The following is a 19,970-nucleotide window of genomic DNA, read 5'->3' as shown; positions in this document are numbered from 1 at the left end:
CACCACTCTCCAGAACCTTTTCATCTTCTGACATGCCCAACATCTATGAAACGTAGGGGGAGATTTATCAAACATGGTGTAAAGTGAAACTGGCTGTTGCCCCTAGTAACCAATCAGATTCCACCTTTCATTTTCCAAACAGTCTGTGAGGAATGAAAGGAGGAATCTGATTGGTTGCTAGGGGCAACTGAGCCAGTTACACTTTACACCATGTTTGATAAATCTCCCCCATAGTTCTTTCCTCACAGAAATGTCTGAAACATAAAGAAGAAGAATCTGGTACCATCTTAGCTCTTCCCAACGGAACACGGTAGGTTTTAGCTGTGTTAGTAGCAGTGTATTGAAACTCTTGAGTCTAAAAGGTGACTGGAATGTCCATCTTCCCTTGGGAAGAATAACTCATTTTATGAGGTGGTGTAACTAAAGGCGCATACAGGACAGACAGTGAATGCGTCCCCCAATGGCGAATTAATACATACGTGTTTAGAAGAGGTGGTATGGGTAATGTATCCTCTTTCACTAAGGATAAAAAGTGTATTATCTGATTGTGTCGCAAAAGTTCAGTGTCTGGTAAATTATGGATAGTGACAAGGGCCATATATTTTTATTTGTAAAAGGGGGGGGGGGGGTTCAATTTATTGGGGGAGAGCAGAGTATCAATTACATATTTTCCCTACTATATGTATATTTCCATCCATCATTTTGACGTTTCTGCCCAAGCCTTCAGCTTCCCTATTTGATAATATATTACACTCTTCTGTGTCGATTCCCTTACAGATCTTAGGGCGGTATTCCATGGAGCGATAATCGGCTGAACCAGGTCGATCTGTCAGATTATTGCTCTGTGTAATAGAGACATTGATCAGCTGATAGCGATTATCGGCTGATCATGTCTTTAGGTTCGTGTAACACCTGGAGTAGTGGATCCACTGGACCGTCACCAGCGATGGCACTAACCTCACCAGGGAGCGGAGTCTAAGGGGCCGCTGGTTTTCACCAGAGCCCGCCGCAAGGCGGGATGGACTTGTTGCGGCAGGCGACCCCCAGGTCGCTACCCCTGGCTTGGTTGCTAGTGACGGCAGACGAGGTGTAGCAGGAGCAGCAGACGTAAGATGGTGCTGGCAGAGGTTAATATGCGTAACCGCAGGCAACTGGCTGAACACAGGAGAGCAGGGACCAGGAACTGGGACTGGGGGCCAGGTATCGGACAGGAATCAGGAACAAGGACTAGGAATCAGGAACAAGGACTAGGAATCAGGAACAACAGGGAGCTGGGCCAAACGCTATGGGAAGCATGTAGAGGCTCCAACACCTGTAGTGGGGCAGGGCTGGAACTTATAGGGAGTGATTGTGTGCATGGACCAATTAGGAGCGCACTGCCCCTTTAAACCTGGGACAGCCGGCGCGCGCGCGCCCTAGGAGGCGGGGACGCGCGCGCCGGCCGGCACAGCGACGGACGGGAGCGTGGAGAGGTGAGGCGCCCGCCGGGGCTGAAGAAACAGCAGCGCCGGGTCCCTGCCTATGGACACCGGCTGCTGCATGGCTCAGAGGGAGGTCGCGGCGGCGGCCCGGAGCACGGGACGCCGCCGCGGCCGTGACAGTACCCCCCCCCTTTGGCCTCCCCCTCTTTCTAGCCTGTAGGAACCTTTTGATGAGATCTTGGTCCAGGATGTTAGCCTCGGGTTCCCAGGACCTCTCCTCAGGACCAAATCCCTTCCAGTCCACCAGGAAGAACCGTCTCCCTCTGACAGTTTTCATGGCCAGAATGTCTTTGACAATGTAGACGTCGTCAGAGACGGCTTGTGGGGCAGAGAAGGAAGACTTATCGGAGAACCGGTTGAGGACCACTGGCTTTAAGAGGGAGACGTGGAAGGCATTCGGAATCCGCATCGTGGGGGGTAGGCGGAGTTTGTAGGTGACAGGGTTGAGGCGCTTTAGCACCGAGAAAGGACCGAGGAATCGAGGACCCAACTTGTAGCTGGGAATCTTGAGTCGGACATATTTGGCCGAGAGCCAGACTTTGTCACCTGGGAGAAAATTTGTGGCGGGTCTTCTTCTCTTATCCGCCTGATCCTTCATGCGGTCAGATGCCTTGCGTAGAGATTGTCGAGCCTGTTCCCAGATTGACTGCAGGTCAGATAACAACTCCTCCACGGCTGGGACCTCAGAAGATGGAGAGAGAGGCAGAGGAGGACGAGGGTGACGTCCATAGACCACAAAGAAGGGTGACTTGCCTGTAGAACTCGAGTCCAGATGGTTGTAGGAGAACTCTGCCCATGGAAGCAGACTGGACCAGTTGTCCTGGCGAGCGGAGACGAAATGTCGAAGATAACTGCCAAGAACCTGATTGACCCTCTCCACTTGCCCATTGGTCTGGGGATGGTAGGCCGATGAGAAGTCCAGCTTCACTTGGAGTTGAGAGCAGAGAGCACGCCAGAATCTGGAGACAAATTGTGAGCCTCTGTCAGACACTATATGAAGAGGAAGGCCGTGGAGGCGGAAGATGTGCTGAAAGAACAGCTGAGCCAGGCGAGGAGCTGATGGTAATCCAGGAAGAGCCACGAAGTGGGACATCTTGGAGAAACGGTCAGTAACAACCCAGATGACCGTGTTACCCGCAGATGGAGGTAAGTCTGTGACAAAGTCCATGCCTATATGGCACCAGGGGCGGTCTGGAACTGGCAAGGGCTGAAGTAGGCCGGCCGGTCTTTGATGGGAGGATTTGTTTCTGGCACAGACGGTACAGGACGCCACAAAGTCCTTGACATCTTGGAGTAGGCTAGGCCACCAGTAGTGGCGGGAGATAAGTTGCCCGGTCTTTAGAACTCCCGGATGCCCGGCCACCATAGAGGAGTGACCCCATTTCAGGATGCGTTTACGGAGTGCGGGGCGCACATACGTCTTACCGGGAGGTAACCTCTGCAGAGTAGAAGTGGCAACTGGTACTAGGCGATCAGGAGGTATTATGTGACGAGGAGATTCCTCTTGCCCCATGACATCGGATGCCCGGGATAACGCATCGGCCTTGATATTCCTCTCGGCTGGACGGAAATTAATGGTGAAGTTGAACCGAGAGAAGAAGAGGGACCACCTGGCCTGCCGGGGATTGAGGCGTTGAGCCGATTGGAGATAGAGGAGGTTCTTGTGATCCGTGTAGATGTTAACGGGATGTTTAGCCCCCTCTAGGAGATGACGCCACTCCTCCAGTGCCAACTTAATAGCCAGGAGTTCACGATCTCCTATAGTATAGTTCCTCTCGGCAGGGGAAAAAGTCTTGGAAAAGAACCCGCAGGTTCTGGTCTTGCCTGATGTGTCCCTTTGCGAGAGGACGGCTCCTGCGCCCACAGAAGAAGCATCAACTTCAAGAGAAAACGGCTTGGAGATATCCGGGCGAACTAGAGCAGGAGCGGAGGCAAAGGCAGACTTTAGGCTATTGAAGGCTAGTTCGGCCTCTGGAGGCCAGCGTCTGGGATCCGCCTTCTTCTTTGTGAGAGCCACCATGGGTGCAACCAGGGTAGAGAAGTGAGGGATGAATTGCCGATAGTAGTTGGCAAATCCAAGGAATCGTTGGATAGCTCTAAGTCCCTCAGGACGAGGCCACTGGAGAACAGCTGAGAGCTTGGCAGGATCCATCTGTAGGCCCTGGTCGGAGACAATGTATCCAAGAAACGGCAGGCTGCGCTGATGGAAAACGCACTTCTCCAGTTTGGCATACAAACGGTTGGCCCGTAGTCTTCGTAGAACCTGCCGCACATGGGACACGTGGGTCTGCTGGTCGTGGGAGAAGACCAGGATGTCGTCAAGATAGACAATGACGCAGACATAGAGGAGATCTCGGAAGATATCGTTCACGAATTCCTGGAAGACCGCTGGGGCATTGCATAGGCCGAATGGCATGACCAGATATTCGTAGTGCCCATCTCTGGTGTTGAAAGCGGTCTTCCATTCGTCTCCTTCACGAATACGGATCAAGTTATACGCTCCCCTGAGATCCAGCTTGGAGAAAACTCTAGCTCCACGAAGACGGTCGAATAGCTCGGGGATTAGCGGAAGAGGATAGCGGTTCTTGACAGTCACCTTATTTAAGCCCCGGTAGTCTATGCATGGGCGGAGGGAACCGTCCTTCTTCTGTACAAAGAAAAATCCAGCGCCAGCAGGAGACGTGGATTTACGGATGAAGCCCTTCTGTAAGTTCTCCCGGATGTAGGAGGACATGGCTTCAGTCTCGGGCACAGAGAGAGGGTATACTCGACCACGGGGAGGAGAAGTTCCTGGAAGAAGGTCTATAGGGCAATCATAGGGCCGATGAGGTGGTAGAGAGTCCGCCTCCTTAGCCGAGAAGACATCAACGAAGTCTTGATAATCCTCCGGTAATCCAGACAGAGGCTTGGCGGAAGCAGGTGACCTCGTAGAGCACTTGGGTTGAGGGGACCTCAGACACCTATTAGGACAGTCCTGGCCCCAGCTGAGAACCTCCCCAGTTCTCCAGTCCAGCTTAGGGGTATGTAATTGCAGCCAAGGAAGGCCCAGTAGGATGTTGGAAGAGGAATGGCGCAAGACGTAGAAGGAGATCCTCTCCTGATGTAAAGCGCCCACCTGGAGGACTAGGGGTGCAGTCTGGCAGTGCACAGCTTCGTTAAGAATCTCGCCCGTGACCGAAGAGATTGACCGGGGTTGGGCTAGTTGGATCACGGGTAGCCGCCATCTTTGGACCAACGAAGCAGAAATGAAACTGCCAGCAGCGCCAGAGTCGATGAGGGCAGTGGTCTGGAGAACTTGCCCTGAGGGTGTCTGGATGGAGACTGGCATTAACAACCTTGGAGAGGTGGCATTCACACCTAGGGAGGCCTCTCCCACCGGACCTAGGTGCGAGCGTTTCCCGGACGCTGAGGACGTTGGGGACATCTCTGCCGGTAGTGATCAGTGCCCCCGCAATAGAGGCAGAGATTCAGCTCCAGTCGACGGGCCCTCTCAGCAGACGTCAGACGGGCTCGTTCCACCTGCATAGGAACTTCGGGAGACGACTGGGGCATAGGAGCAACGGGATTCTGGAACACCGGAGCCAGCCGGGGATGGCGACGGGGCAGACTCAAACGCCGTTCTTGCCGGACCTCCTCCTCTCTCTCGGAAAACCTGGTATAGACTCTGGTAGCCAGTAGAATGAGTTCATTCAAGGAGGTAGGCAAATCTCGGGCAGCGAGCACATCCTTCACCTGACTGGACAAGCCCTTTTTAAAGGTGGCAATTAGAGCGGCCTCATTCCAGTCTAGTTCTGCAGCCAGGGTGCGGAACTGGATGGCGTAATCACCAACGGAGGAAGTCCCCTGGGAGAGATTGAGGAGAGCAGTCTCAGCCGAAGACGCACGGGCAGGTTCCTCAAAGACAGAGCGGAACTCGGCCAGGAAGATACGGAGATTGGCAGCAACAGGATCATCACGGTCCCATAGTGGTGTGGCCCAGGCCAGAGCTCTACCTTCCAATAGGCTGATAATGAAAGCCACTTTAGAGCGCTCGGTGGCAAACTGACTGCTTAGAAGTTCGATATGCATAGTGCATTGGGTCAGGAATCCTCTGCACAACTTGGGGTCACCTCCATATTTGCTTGGGAGAGCCAGACGTAGTTTAGCAGAGGCTGCAGGAGGTGATGACTGCTGAGCTGTGGTATGCTGCTGTACGGCTGCAGTCAGTTGTTGGATCAGCTGTGACTGTTGCTGGATCTGTTGAGCCTGTAGGGCGACCACTCGGGCCACTTCGCGGATATCAGGCACCTCGCCGGGATCCATGGTTGGAGCCTACTGTAACACCTGGAGTAGTGGATCCACTGGACCGTCACCAGCGATGGCACTAACCTCACCAGGGAGCGGAGTCTAAGGGGCCGCTGGTTTTCACCAGAGCCCGCCGCAAGGCGGGATGGACTTGTTGCGGCAGGCGACCCCCAGGTCGCTACCCCTGGCTTGGTTGCTAGTGACGGCAGACGAGGTGTAGCAGGAGCAGCAGACGTAAGATGGTGCTGGCAGAGGTTAATATGCGTAACCGCAGGCAACTGGCTGAACACAGGAGAGCAGGGACCAGGAACTGGGACTGGGGGCCAGGTATCGGACAGGAATCAGGAACAAGGACTAGGAATCAGGAACAAGGACTAGGAATCAGGAACAACAGGGAGCTGGGCCAAACGCTATGGGAAGCATGTAGAGGCTCCAACACCTGTAGTGGGGCAGGGCTGGAACTTATAGGGAGTGATTGTGTGCATGGACCAATTAGGAGCGCACTGCCCCTTTAAACCTGGGACAGCCGGCGCGCGCGCGCCCGAGGGGGCGGGGGCGCGCGCGCCGGCCGGCACACCGACGGCCGGGGGCGGGGGGGGGTGAGGCGCCCGCCGGGGCTGAAGAAACAGCAGCGCCGGGTCCCTGCCTATGGACACCGGCTGCTGCATGGCTCAGAGGGAGGTCGCGGCGGCGGCCCGGAGCACGGGACGCCGCCGCGGCCGTGACAGTTCGGAACTAAAATCATCAGCCGCCGACCACCCATCACTGTGTAATAGCAATGTATGGCCGACGGCTAACAACTGAGTTAACTGTTATACATTACCTCTCCAAGCTTCTGGTCTTATGCCCTCTGTTTTCACTCCTGGCACCACGACTGCAGCTTCAGAGAAGCCTGTTTGAGCTCACAGACCGCCCAGCCAATCAGTGGCCACAGTGATCCCTGACAATGATTGGCTGAGGGGCCTGTCAACTCAAACAGTCTTCTCTGAAGCTGCAGCTGGGAGTGAGAGTAGAGGGCAGAAGACCAGGAGTGTGGAGAGATAATGTATAACAGTTTAGGCCAAGGGCTGCACGGACATTACTAACGATGTTCGTGCAGCCCTTGCTAAACGATCATCGAGCTGTGTAATAGGCTCAGTAAACGAGCGCCGATCTAGCAGATCAGTGCTCGTTTACATTAAAGATCGACTCGTCTAATAAGACCCTTGGTGTAATCTGCAAATATTAAAATTCTACTCTTTACTTTGTAATCTCTGTAATGAAGACGACCCAGTCAGGACTCAGTTTCCCTGACTGACCACTAAACCGTCAAGTGAAGTCATATCTGCTGGCAGCTCAGGGGCCAATGTGTATTTCAGAAGCGGATCACCAGGTCCCCTAATGCGGTAGGCTCCATAACAGTCGCTATGGCTGCTACAGTGGTATTTATGCCCCTGGACCCAGTGCTGACCCCTGTGGCACCCCACCAACAGAATAACATAACATATTAACCCAGAATTAGTATACGCTCCGGCCGGGATCTCTAGCGGTGCCACAAAAAACTGTCATGTCAGTTTTGTGCAGCCTCTATTAATTGAATAGTGGCCGCAAAGAACCTGTCAGTGGACACAATGAAGCGCGTGGCTCCGGCCACACGCTCCATTGTGTGCAGTGGGGAGTTCTGATGCGAGCGCACACTGATGTGCCTGCATCAAAAATCAGCAGCACTAAAAATCACTGCAGTACCAGCCAGGATGATCTTATCTGACAACGGCCATTGTGTAACCCGGCCAGGTCACGGAACGGCTGGTTTCATACAATGTGTGTATGTAAATCTGTACATAAGTCCATCCTGTTCAGCCTATTACTCTGCTACCTTTATTTTTATTTTTTTATTTTTTTTATTCCATTAGGTGATTGCAACTAGTAAACCAGTCAAATATCGACACAACGAACAGAAACAATTGGCAGCCGCAGAAGAAAAGAAGAAATATAAGACAGTGGAGAAAGGTACTAAATGCACATAAACTAAACTAGTATGACAGACGTTGACATTCAATAATAACCTCTCCTTCTGTCGCCTGTTTATATGTCTGACAGTCTAGACAATTCAGGACCATAGAATAAGACATGCTATGCCCATTGCTCATATAAACAATTTGCCTGGAATCAGAATGGATGGATGACAAATCCTCTGATTAGTTATATATAATGTTCTGTTAGAAATGTTCTCTGCTCTTACTGAGCATTAGGCGGCCAGGGAAACATCAAGCTTGTTGTCCGACTGATTCTCAAATTAAAACCATTCATTCCTCCATTTGTTTACTAAAAACTTTGACATTTCGTTTAACTGAAGGTTAGAACTCAAACTCCAAGCTCAGCTCCGAACATATACAATACTAGGAAAATGATGTTTATAAACCTCTATTAGGCCATGTTCCCACATAGTAAGAGACCGGCTGTTCCGTGACCTGGCCGGATCATGGAATGGCTAGTGTCAGAAAAGATCATCCCAGCCGGTACTGCAGTATGATCTTTACCGCATCCAAATTCCTCCGTTGCATACAATGGAGTGTGTGGCTGGAGCTGCACGCTCCATTGTGTGAATTGACAGTGTTTTCTGTGGCTGCTATTCATTGAATAGCTACCGCAAAAAACTGACATGTCAGTTTCTTGTGGTGCCGCTAGGCATCCCGGACGGAGTGTATACTATGTGTATACACTCCAGCCGTGATTCCCTCAGCGGCAGCACTCTGTAAGTACCGTAGTAATCACGGCCGTGATCAACAATGGCTGTGATCACTCGGGTAATTATGTAGCGTAAACATGGCCTTATGGTGCGTTCACAATGTATTTGTAGTGTACTGTATTTCAGAATAGATGCCATACAAATGTCATTGTATACGCCAACAGCGGCAATGTCCCTAGGCTCCTTGTGTAACATGTGACAGAAGATATTAAAGGGGTTATCCAGCGCTACAAAAACATGGCCACTTTCTTTCAGAGACAGCCCCACTCTTGTCTCCAGCTTGGGCGGGGTTTTGCTGCTCAGTTCCATTGAAGTGAATGGAGCTTAATTGCAAACAGCACCTTAACTGGAGAAGAGTCGTATTGTCTCTAAAAGAAAGTGGCCATGTTTTTGTAGCATTGAAAAACCCCTTTAATACTGGATTTTTCTCTGTAGAAAAAGTAACACTATTATATACAGAAAAAGAAATAAATACATGGGGGGATATTTATATACAATGGGCCTGTACAGACAAAAAATATTTAGTGTAAAAGGTAAATTTAGCCTTTTTCATACCTTATTTTATATCATACATCATGGTGCTTGTTCATGTAGAAAGTGATCTTTTACCAACTGCAGATTGTGCTAAGTGGGCAGGGCTTCATGGCAACAGCACCACTTAGCCCCGCCCACAGCGCCACCGTTGGACCCACCCCTCCATGACACTATAGGCACATAGACCCCGCTCCCTCGCCAACCATTCGAACAGGCTGGCCTAAAGGTCTAGGCAACACCCCCTCTAGGTCGGCCCATACCAATGATTTTGCCCTGTGTAATAGACCCATCAACCAACAGAAAAACAAACACAGGAATTCATGAAGCCAAATATGTCACCAAATGCGGCACATGAACCTCCCTTATAAAGATTTAAAGCATAACGTTCATTTAAATGTCATTTTTCTGAAAACAATAAGTATGAATAGTTCAAGCGATTTAAAGAAACTCTCTAATAGATTTTATTAAGCAAAAGAGTTTCCTTCTGTGCTCAAAAAGCTGTTTTCCTACCTCCCCCCCAACTTCAGAAGAAGCAGGATTTCTGTGTACATTATGGTCTATGGAGAGAGGAGGGGTCGAGGGGGGGGGGTGAGTGAACAGAAAAGCCAGCCCTGCACAAAACACTACATCCTGAAATCTTCCCCCAGATAAACACTGACCTTTCTGGTTTCTAAATCCAGCATTTTATATGTCCAGATAGTCTGCAAGCTGCTGGGCTACTCATGTGCTCCCCCTGGGCCCCTCCCCACTCCATAGGTTATAATGGACTTAACAAACCTGTCTTTACTTTGTTTCTCTGTAATGAACATGACTTTTCCTGATAATGCACAGATAAGAAGGGGGAGAGGCTGCTAAACAGTTCTTTGACTTTTTTTTTTTGCCTAATAAAACCTATTTTCTTAACCCATTGAGGACCCATGACGTACTGGTACGCCAGTGGGTAAAAACTGCTCTGGAGCTCTGGAACTGAGCTCACTTCTTAGCACTTGGGGACCGGCTGCTATCAAAGTAATAAAAACATGGCCTAGCCCCTCCCCCAATAAAAGTTAAAATCACCCCCCTTTTCCATTTTATAAATAACTACACAACCACTTAAACCTCACATAGGTAGGTCAGGGGTCACTTAACCAAATAAATTCCAAACCCACAGGCCGAAGCCCGGGGTACAAAAACCCCTTTAATTTATTACACCCCCTTTAAAATATAACTTTTATTATGCTCATTAAAGTAATTACGTGAACTGATTAAAACCACAGGACCCACTATTTCCCACACTAGACTATGCTAGGTGATATCACGGGATATATCTATCCTCCTGCCTATCTCAATTACTATCACAGCCTGCAGTACTGCATAGATAAATAACTTGGAGATACTGGATGCCTGCTATTTAAAATCACAATACATGCCCCCCTCCCCCACATAGTCTAGTGTGGGAAATACTGGGTCCTGTGGTTTTAATTAATCAGTTCACGTAATTACTTTAATGAGCATAATAAAATTTAATAATAAATTAAAGGGGTTTTTGTACCCCGGGCTTCGGCCTGTGGGTTTGGAATTTATTTTATAAATAAAACACATAAAAATAAATAAATAAATGTAATATACAGTATTCCAAAGCATGCTTACTTGGCTGATCTATTAAAATAAAAAATATATAAATTATTCCCACTTAATGCACGGCATAAACAGAAATCAGTTTAAAAAAAAAACTCCAGGATTGTTGGTTTTTTAAAAAAAACATTTTAAATAAAAAAAAATTAATAAGTGTTCAATACGTCCAATCTACAGATATGGTAAAAACTAGAGATCATGGCAAAAAAATGAGGCCCATACAGCCCCATAGGTGAAAAAATAAAATTGTTATAGGAGTCACAATAGGGCCATTTTAGTCACACCTACTTGCAAATTTTTATTTTTTTTTACTGAATATTACTGTATTCAGCCTGACCTATAGAATATAGAATAACGTTATGTCGGTTTCACAGTAAAGTACATTACATAAACATGGAACTCCCCCAAAATTTGTGAAATTGTTTCCTACCCCCCCCCGCCCCCTGAATTTCACCCCATATATGATATTTTGGGTGTTTTGTAAAAAAATTTTATGTTAGATTGAAAGGCACCTTTAGAAAGTACATGTGAAAAAAAACCTGTAGATGGAAAATAAGAGTTATAGCTCTTAGAAAGTAAGGAGGAAATACTGAGAATGCTAAACTGAAAATTGTCACGGTCCTTAAGTCCGGGGAAAAAATTTACTAAAGTATTGTATTGCCCCTCCCTCAAAAAAGTTATATAAATCCCCAATATACACTTATTACGGGAAATGCCTATAGAGGGTTTTTTTCTCTTCACTTACTACTGCATCAAGGCTTCACTTCCTGGATAACATGGTGATGTCACTTCCTGGATAACATAGTGATGTTACTTCCTGGATAACATGGTGATGTTACTTCCTGGATAACATGGAGATGTCACTTCCTGGATAACATGGTGATGTCACTTCCTGGATAACATAGTGATGTTACTTCCTGGATAACATGGTGATGTTACTTCCTGGATAACATGGTGATGTCACTTCCTGGATAACATGGTGATGTCACTTCCTAGATAAAATGGTAATGTTACAGCCTGACTCCCAGAGCTGTGCGGGCTGTGGCTGCTGGAGAGGATGATGGCAGAGGGATGCTCAGTGTCCCTCCAGTGCCCTGTGTCCCCCTGCCATCATCCCCTCCAGCAGCCACAGCCTGCACAGCTCTGAGAGTCAGGCTGTAACATTACCATTTTATCTAGGAAGTGACATCACCAGGTTATCCAGGAAGTGAAGCCTTGATGCAGTAGTAAGTGCAGGAAAAAAGCACTTTATAAGCATTTCCCGTAAGAAGTGTATATTGGTGATTTGTATAACTTTTTTTTCGGGGGGGCTGCAATGCAATACTTTATTAAAAATTCTTGTCGGACTTCTCCTTTAAAGCGACTCTGTACCCACAATCGGACCCCCCCAAAACCGGTTGTACCTTCGGATGGCTGCTTTTAATCTAAGATCCGTCCTGGGGTCCGCTAAGCAGGTGATGCAGTTATTGTCCTAAAAAAACACTTTTAAACAGGCAGCCCTGTACCCAACGGGTGGGGCTTAGATTGTGTGTGCATTAGGCTGGCACTAGGCTCTGTCCCTCCTCCCCACCCTCCTCATCATTAGGAATGCTCCAGGCACATTGTCTCCTATTCATCAGCTGTGTTAGCACGGCACATGGGCTGGATCGTTAAGGCACCTGTGGGGAGGAGGGACGGAGGGGTGGTGCAAAGTTAGGGCACAGATACTGTAAGCCACGGCCACTAATAGCCAGCATTGTGGGTACAGAGTCGCTTTAAAGAAAAGCGGTTATATGGAAGGGAAAAGAAATATTATTTTTGCAGAAGTGGATAGCAATTTTTAAAACCGATTTATTTATTTTTCTGGAGTCTAAGTCAAAATCTAACAATTTTATTCAGATACAATTGCAAACAATATTTGACTATAAAAAGAAAATTGTACAATAAGCAGCGAGCAATGAGTCTGACATTACTTTTATTTATTGTCATTGTCTGGAATAATTGCTCCCCAATGGTCGGGAAGGTTTTTAAAGTCTTTTCTCTTCTGTACATGTTGATTTTTCACTCTTGTCACTATAACACAACATGCACAGCTTAAGGCATGTGTTTATCTCCTGGAGAAAGCCCGCATGTCAAATCCTATTACTTATTGTCAGTGAATCGTAGGTAACATGAGAGTGTCTGCTGGATGAAAAACCTTCATCTTGACTATATTCTAACTTGCAATTATGTTGATTTGTAGACAAGGCAGTCCTATGGGTTTTAAATTAATCTTTGTATTTTTATCAATATTGGATTTCAGTATTCATGTTGAATGCCAGGTATGAGTAAGTATGAAACACTTATCTGCTTTCTAAGATACTAAAATCCATCTGCACTTTATACAGAATAAATAATATGGGGAGGTATTCCAGTCCAATGAACACAACCTTTCACATGGTACTTTAGGCCATGTTCACTTGGCGTGTGAGATTGACCGTGTCACAGAATGTCCGGTGTCAGAGAAGATAATCCCGCCTGGTACTGCAGTACCGAATTATCTTTATTTCTGTTGAATTTGGATGCGGGCATAGAAAGAATGGCGCTGTTGTGGGGAAGCCGGCGCTGCGGCCCTCTTTTTGAATCACGGCCCAATTCCCGCGTACGGTGCCATTCTACTCCCGGGCACCAGCCAGGGGTGAAGCCCTGGAGGCAGAATGGCTCGCCACCAGTGGGAGGAAACTGCCACCTAACTATGATGCTGCTCAATTGATTCTAATGGAGCTGCATCATAGAGGGGCGGGAGTTTCCTCCCACTGGGGGTGGGCTGGCCCACCTCTAGTGCTTCACCCCCTGGCTGGTGCTTGGGAATTGAACAGTGCCATATGCGAGAATCAGGCCGCGGTTCAAAAAAAGACAGCAACGCTGGCTTTCTCCCCCACCAGCGCCGTTCTATCCATATTAAAATCTTAAAGAGAATGTACTACTGGAACATTTACTTTAAAGAAGTATTCTCATCTTCAAATGTTATGCCTATCCACATCTGATGGCATAGTGTCCAACCGCTGAGGTCCACCGTTATCTTAAGATTTAGCCACCATCTGGGACCTCCTATGATCTTGAGTATGGAGACGTAAGTCTCCGGTTAAAATGGAGAATAAGGTTTCGCCTGCATGCCACCATTCTATTTGTTCTCTATTGGAGCTGCGGAAACAGTCAGATACAGTGTTCAGCAGTTTATTGTTGCTCCCATAGAGAATGAATAGAGCAGTAGAGCACATGCATGACCCACTACTTCATTCTAATAGGAGACTGGGTTCTCTGTTCTTGAGAATATTGGGGACGCCAATGGTGTGCATAGGGCATAACTTTTCATGATTGGAATACCCCTTTGTGAATGTGAAGTCCACACTTTCTCAGTTCCCAGTGACCAAGTACTATAGAATCAATGGAGGTTTGTTTTTTGCTCAATACAGAGATATATATATATATTTTTTATTGATAACTAGAAATGAGCGAACTTTTAAAAATACCCATTCACTGGGTATTGTTATGTTACTGATCTATTATTTATTGGTAACCATTACATAAGTCCTAGAAAATCCCTGAAAGGTTCTTTTCTTTTAGGGTAAATTCACACGAATGGATCCACAGCAGATTTTACGCAGAGAATTTGCTGCGAAATCTACTGCGGATCCTATGCCAATTACTTTTTAATGAGGATACATACTCGCAGCAGGATTTACATGCCGCTTAGAGTATGTACGTGACAGCGCCATTAACACCCTCTGGCCGGAGCATACTTTATATTCTCCCTGCTTCGGGGGTTCTTGGCTTGACGACCTTCTCAGCCAATCAGTGCGCTGCCCCGGCACAACCACTGATTGGCTGAATGGGAAGAGAAGACGCTGGGAGCCCGAAGCAAGCCGGAGCTGGGAGAAAGTAAAGTATGCAACGGCTGGCGGGGGGTTAACGGCGCTGTCACAAACATACTCCCAGCGGGATGTAAATCCCGCTGCAAGTATGTATCCTCATTGAAAGTCATCGGCATAAGATCCGCAACGGATTTTGCTGCGAATTTGCAGCCTAAAATCCGCTGCGGATCCGTCCCTGTGAATTTACCGTAAAAGTGGTATTTAATTTTTTTAACAGGACTTGGCAACCAACTATTAAAGGGTACTTTCAGGGACTACTGGGGTCTCTAAAGATGGCAATCCCTTATCTCAACCCAAAATTCCCTGTCCCTGCCTACTTGCCCCTTAGGCTATCCCTAGAGTGGTAACTGGGCAATGGCTCTTAGCCTGGCTAGGCATAAGGGGCTGTAGACAGAACACACAGACAGGTATACAACAACAGAACAGGTCACACAGTCCGAGTCCGCACCAGAAAGTAACATCAAATCCAAATCAGCAAGCAAGGAGTAAAGAGTCCATTCTGAGGTCAAGCACAAGAGGTAGCACTGTACAGAAGAATCAGGCAAAGGCGAGGACCAAGAATAGCAGTCATATCACAAGCAGTTCAATAAAATAATATGGGGGTAGCTGGAGACCAAATGTATACTGCCAACTACTGGGTGTAACCGACCAGACGAAATGCTGCCAGAACTCCTGCCCCAGCCCCTGATAGGGACAAGGAGTCTGACAGCAGAATAGAGACCAGTGGCAATCAGGGAGACCTCCCCTGGGCTCAGAATGGACCAAGCCTCAGGAGATAGATAGCAACACTTGAAAGCTTACCCAACAAGCACCAGAGAAGAGGAATCAGGAGAAAGCATGAAGCCCGGTGTCAGCTCCCTGGCAGCAGAGTATGAAGTGTGAAAAAGGTCAGAAACAGAGCCAATGTCGGCTGGTTATTCCAGCCAACTTCACACACAGAGAATGAACTCTGACAGGTACCTGTCATTTCGCTCATGTGTAAGGATAACCTTTCCAAACCCCGGCAGGTTCATAGTCTGCTCCTAAAGCGAGTGGTGTATGGAACTGGTGGAAGCACCATAGACTTGCATTGAAATACACTTACAATGCAAGGCTATGGAATTTTCAGCAGTTCCATACAGTGTTCGTTTTGGGAAAGGACTGCGAACCTGCTGGGGGTTTGAAAGAATATCCTGCCAAATGAGTGAAATGATAGGTACCGTTTAAAATCTATTGTTTTATGTGTTTTCTACATAATAGAGATTAGTCACATCACCACACTGAAATAGACAAATTGTATGAATTAAACTTTAAGGCCATGTTCACACATTAAATAACACAGGCCGTTCTGTGACCCGTTCTGTTGCAAATTGCAACAACAGCCCTGATGTATGCTAAACATATGTTGTGTGAACATGGCCTAAAAGTACAATGATTGAGTTTGGGACATAGAGGGGGGATTTATGAAGACTGGCGTACAAATTAAGCTCCGCCTCCTTTTTTCACGGCAGGATTCACTAAGAGCCGTACGCCTCTGTGTAGATTGGCATCATGATTTGTGCCTGTGAGCATGCGTAAATCATGCTCTGCCAGCCCGTCTATCAGGCGAGCGGGGCGTACGTGAGGCGTACGCCAGGGAGAAGGGGCGAATCTGCACCTTCTCCCTGGCATACGCCTCTGGTGTACCATTCGTAAATCCCCCCCCCCCCCCCCAGAGGGTTCTTTCTTGAGCTTTTTTATGTCAATGGTTTTGCTTTCACAAGTTACAACTTTTGCAAGCAGTTTCCTTCATAAAGGAGATTGTACGTTTAGTACTTTAAATGTTTCACAGTTCTCACAATTTCGTCAATGCTCTGAGATTGTTGAACCCAATCGTTGGCTGCCTTTGTTGGACAGTTGAGCTCTGTTAGCGGAATTGAGTCTGGAACTAACACAATCTTGATAGCCCAGTGAAGCCAGCATTGTTATACTGACATCCGAGTTATAATCTAAATGTTAGGTACTCACAAAGTTCTTGCAGTGCACATAGTGTGTAATGGAGTATCTCAACACACATTTAACAATCGTAAACAATCATACAGTACCTTGCACATCTTTTAATAAGAACTCATGACAGCTAAACAATTGACAGCTGCCAAGAGGTAGATGACTCTTTAATTTTGCTGAACTATACTACTCACTCACCATAGAGTTTGGGTGCTATTACAAGGCCCGATCATGAAGTGTAAACGAGCGCCCATCTGCTAGAGCAATTACATGGGGCGACTATCGGGCAGAAAGAGCTGCACGGATATCATTAGTGATGGCTGTGCAGCCCTTGCCTTTAGCATAAAATAATACCTTAACATGTTCCCCGGTGTCCTCTGGCCTTTCCCGGTCTCTGCAGCTGCAGCTCTGTCTTCTGTTCTGCTCTTTGCACTGACAGGCTGCTCAGCCAATCACTAGCCATGGTCCTGTCTCGGCCAGTGATTGGCTGAGCAGCCTGTCAGGGCAGAGACTAGACTAGAAGGGAACAGAAGGCAGACCTTCAGAGACCAGGGAAGGCGCGAAGATGCCGGGGAAGGCCCGAGGACACCCAGGACCGTGGTAAGGTAAGTAAATCCTTTATTATTTCATAGTACAACCATCAGCTGTCTAGATCTAAAGAAGCGATCAGCCGGTCATTTCACAGACTGATTGTTCTCTCTATTACATGGAGCGATAATTGTCCGAATCCGCCTGATTTGGCCAATTATCCTTCAGTTTAATAGGGCCCTTAGATTGTGAGTGAGTAGTATTTGGGTGATGGTAACACCCTTTGTATAATATGAATGTGCTTGGGTTTGGCAAGCCTCTAAAATAAAGCTATGTACAAATTTAGATTTAATTTAGTTTGCAAGTGCAATGTATATATTGGCGTATTGAAGTATCTATTTTGCTAAATTGAAATGATTAAATATACTTTTTTTTATTACTATACTATTTTTATTAGGTTAAATTTCGATTAACGAAGAGTGAAAGAATTATATCATGTATTGGCCTAACAGCGATGAAGACTCATGACAAAATGTCTTCAACTCATGGTTATTGTTGTAAAGGAGAAAGCAACGAATTGGACTAATATACATATATGTTATAGAACTGTCAGGCTACTGGGTTTACAAGTTAGTTTAGTTCATTATGATATCACAATGTGCTTTTATTGTTTTCACTTAGAATTGCAGGTATTTCCACTGGGTTTTATCCATCAAATATCACTAGTCTATACCAGTAAAGCTTTGTGCCCCGTATTCTTCTACACCTAGTCAATATAGTGGTTATTGAGACTTTAAGGGAATGTATCTGTTCAGCATTGTTTGGAAAAATCTATCATCAGCAAATGGGTGCACTAAGGGTATGTCCAGACTACGGAATCCCGGTGGATCACCTGCTGCAGATTCCGCGCACATCTCCGCTTGTCCCCTAGGCCGCTGATGCGCCGGGATTCCGTAGTGTGGACATACCCTTAGGGTGGGTTCATATTGAGGAATTCTCGCGGATAATATCCGCAGCATTCTGTCAGCTGTCTGCGCGCACAGCCGCGCGCCTTTCTGCCAGCTCCATAGACACTATTCTATGGGCCGGCGTATTCCGCTATTCGTCAAAATAAGTGACATGTCACTACTTTCGGCGGATAGCGGAATACACCGGCCCATAGAATGGGGTCTATGGAGCCGGCGGAAAGGAGCGCAGACAGCCGACGGAATTCCGCTGAGTTTATCCACGAGAATTCCTCAGTATGAACCCACCCTTACTGTGAAAAACCCCTTGAAAGTTGCTTCTGAATGCCTAAAACCTTAATAATATGCATAATATGTAATACCAGCATCACATATATACATAAGATGAGGAATTTAGAGGTTTCATATCCCAGTTAGCTACTAATGAAATTTCATAGTTCTTATAATAGCAACAGTACTGTACACTTAGGTTTAGGATCTACATACTCACTCATAACTTAAAGAATGTTTTATGTAATTCATAAAGTGTGAGTAAATTTGGGAATTTATTATATTAAATAAACATTTTTGCAAATTTTAATTTGGTTGTCAATTATTACTATTGCAAAAATATATTGCTGTTTTTGATCAATCATATTTTATTAATCTTTTCTTATACATAATGAGACAAAACATCAGCAATCCTGTTTTTATTTTTTTTTAATTTGTTGTTCACTGTTTTTAAACAATATTGTTATATTTTAACCCTTAGACGACCCAGGGCGTATAGTTACGCCATGGAAGTCTGTCCCCAGACGATCTAGGGCGTAACTGTACGCCCTGGGCTTTTCTTCCACTATGAAGCGCGCTCCGGAGCGGAGCGCGCTTCATAGCAGGTGGGGGCCGGCTGCGACCGCGGCGTTTAAGTGTAAGTGACAGGGGGAGTCCCCTGTCACTTACCGATCGGGACCCCCGCAGTGTGACTGCGGGGGTCCCGATCGATAAAATGGGCTGCCGGAGGTCTCTCACCTGCCTCCCTGAGGTCCGATCGGCGATCTGCTGCACTAAGCCTGCACAGGCAGGCTCAATGAGCAGATTGCCGATAACACTGATCAATGCTATGCCTATGGCATAGCAATCATCAGTGTAGAAATCAAACTAATGTTTCTAAGCCCCAAAGGGACTTCAAATGTGTAAAAAAAAAAAAAAAAGTTAAAAACACTAACACACTACCCCAAAACCCCTCCCCCAATAAAAGTGGAAATCACCCCTCTTTTCCATTATATAAATAAAACATATAAAAATAAATAAATAGATAAATATATAATATACCGTAGCGTGCGTAATTGTCCGATCTATTAAAATATAACAAGCGTCAGTGCAAACGGTAAACGGCGTACACGAAAAGAGGGAAAAAAGTGCGCGGATTACCGATTTTATGTTACATTATATATAAAAATTTTTTATAAAAAGTGATCAAAACATCCGATCTTCACAAATATGGTATTAATAAAAACTAGAGATCATGGTGGAAAAAATGACACCCCATACAGCCCCGTAGGTGAAAAAATAAAACCGTTATAAGCGTCACAATAGGCCCATTTTATTTATAATTAATTGCCAAAAAAAAAGAATTCATTTAAAAAAAATATATAACATTAGAGAATCTGTGTAACCTGCATATGGTTGTGTTCGGGCTGACCTATAGAGTAATAGTATCATGTCGCTTTTACCATATAGTGCATTACATAGACACAGGAACCACCCAAACGTTACCATATTGCATTCTTTTTTGCGATTTCACCAATTTATATCTTCATAAATAATATATTTGAAATTCCATCATACATGTTATGGTAAAATGAATGACGCCATTACAAAGTACAACTATTCCTGTAACAAACAAGCACTTACATGGCCTGTAGATAAAAACTGAAAGTGCTAGAGCTCTTAGAAGGGGAGGAGGGAAAAACGGAAACACTAAGATCAAAATTTGCGC

General features: G+C 46.4%; 1 long non-coding RNA gene across 1 annotated transcript; it reads left to right on the top strand.

Moving 5' to 3' along the window:
* The first annotated feature begins 200 nt into the window (after positions 1-200).
* LOC138794659 (uncharacterized) lies at positions 201-17,929 on the top strand. Its single transcript, XR_011363483.1, has 3 exons — positions 201-310; positions 7,658-7,754; positions 17,485-17,929. It is a non-coding gene; the product is annotated as an uncharacterized lncRNA (long non-coding RNA).
* Positions 17,930-19,970: the final 2,041 nt, after the last annotated feature.

Source organism: Dendropsophus ebraccatus, chromosome 6 (genome assembly GCF_027789765.1).
Source record: "Dendropsophus ebraccatus isolate aDenEbr1 chromosome 6, aDenEbr1.pat, whole genome shotgun sequence".
NCBI classification, from domain to species: Eukaryota; Metazoa; Chordata; class Amphibia; order Anura; family Hylidae; genus Dendropsophus; species Dendropsophus ebraccatus.
Note: the sequence above shows the minus strand (reverse complement) of the source record. Positions and strands in the feature narration are given on the sequence as shown.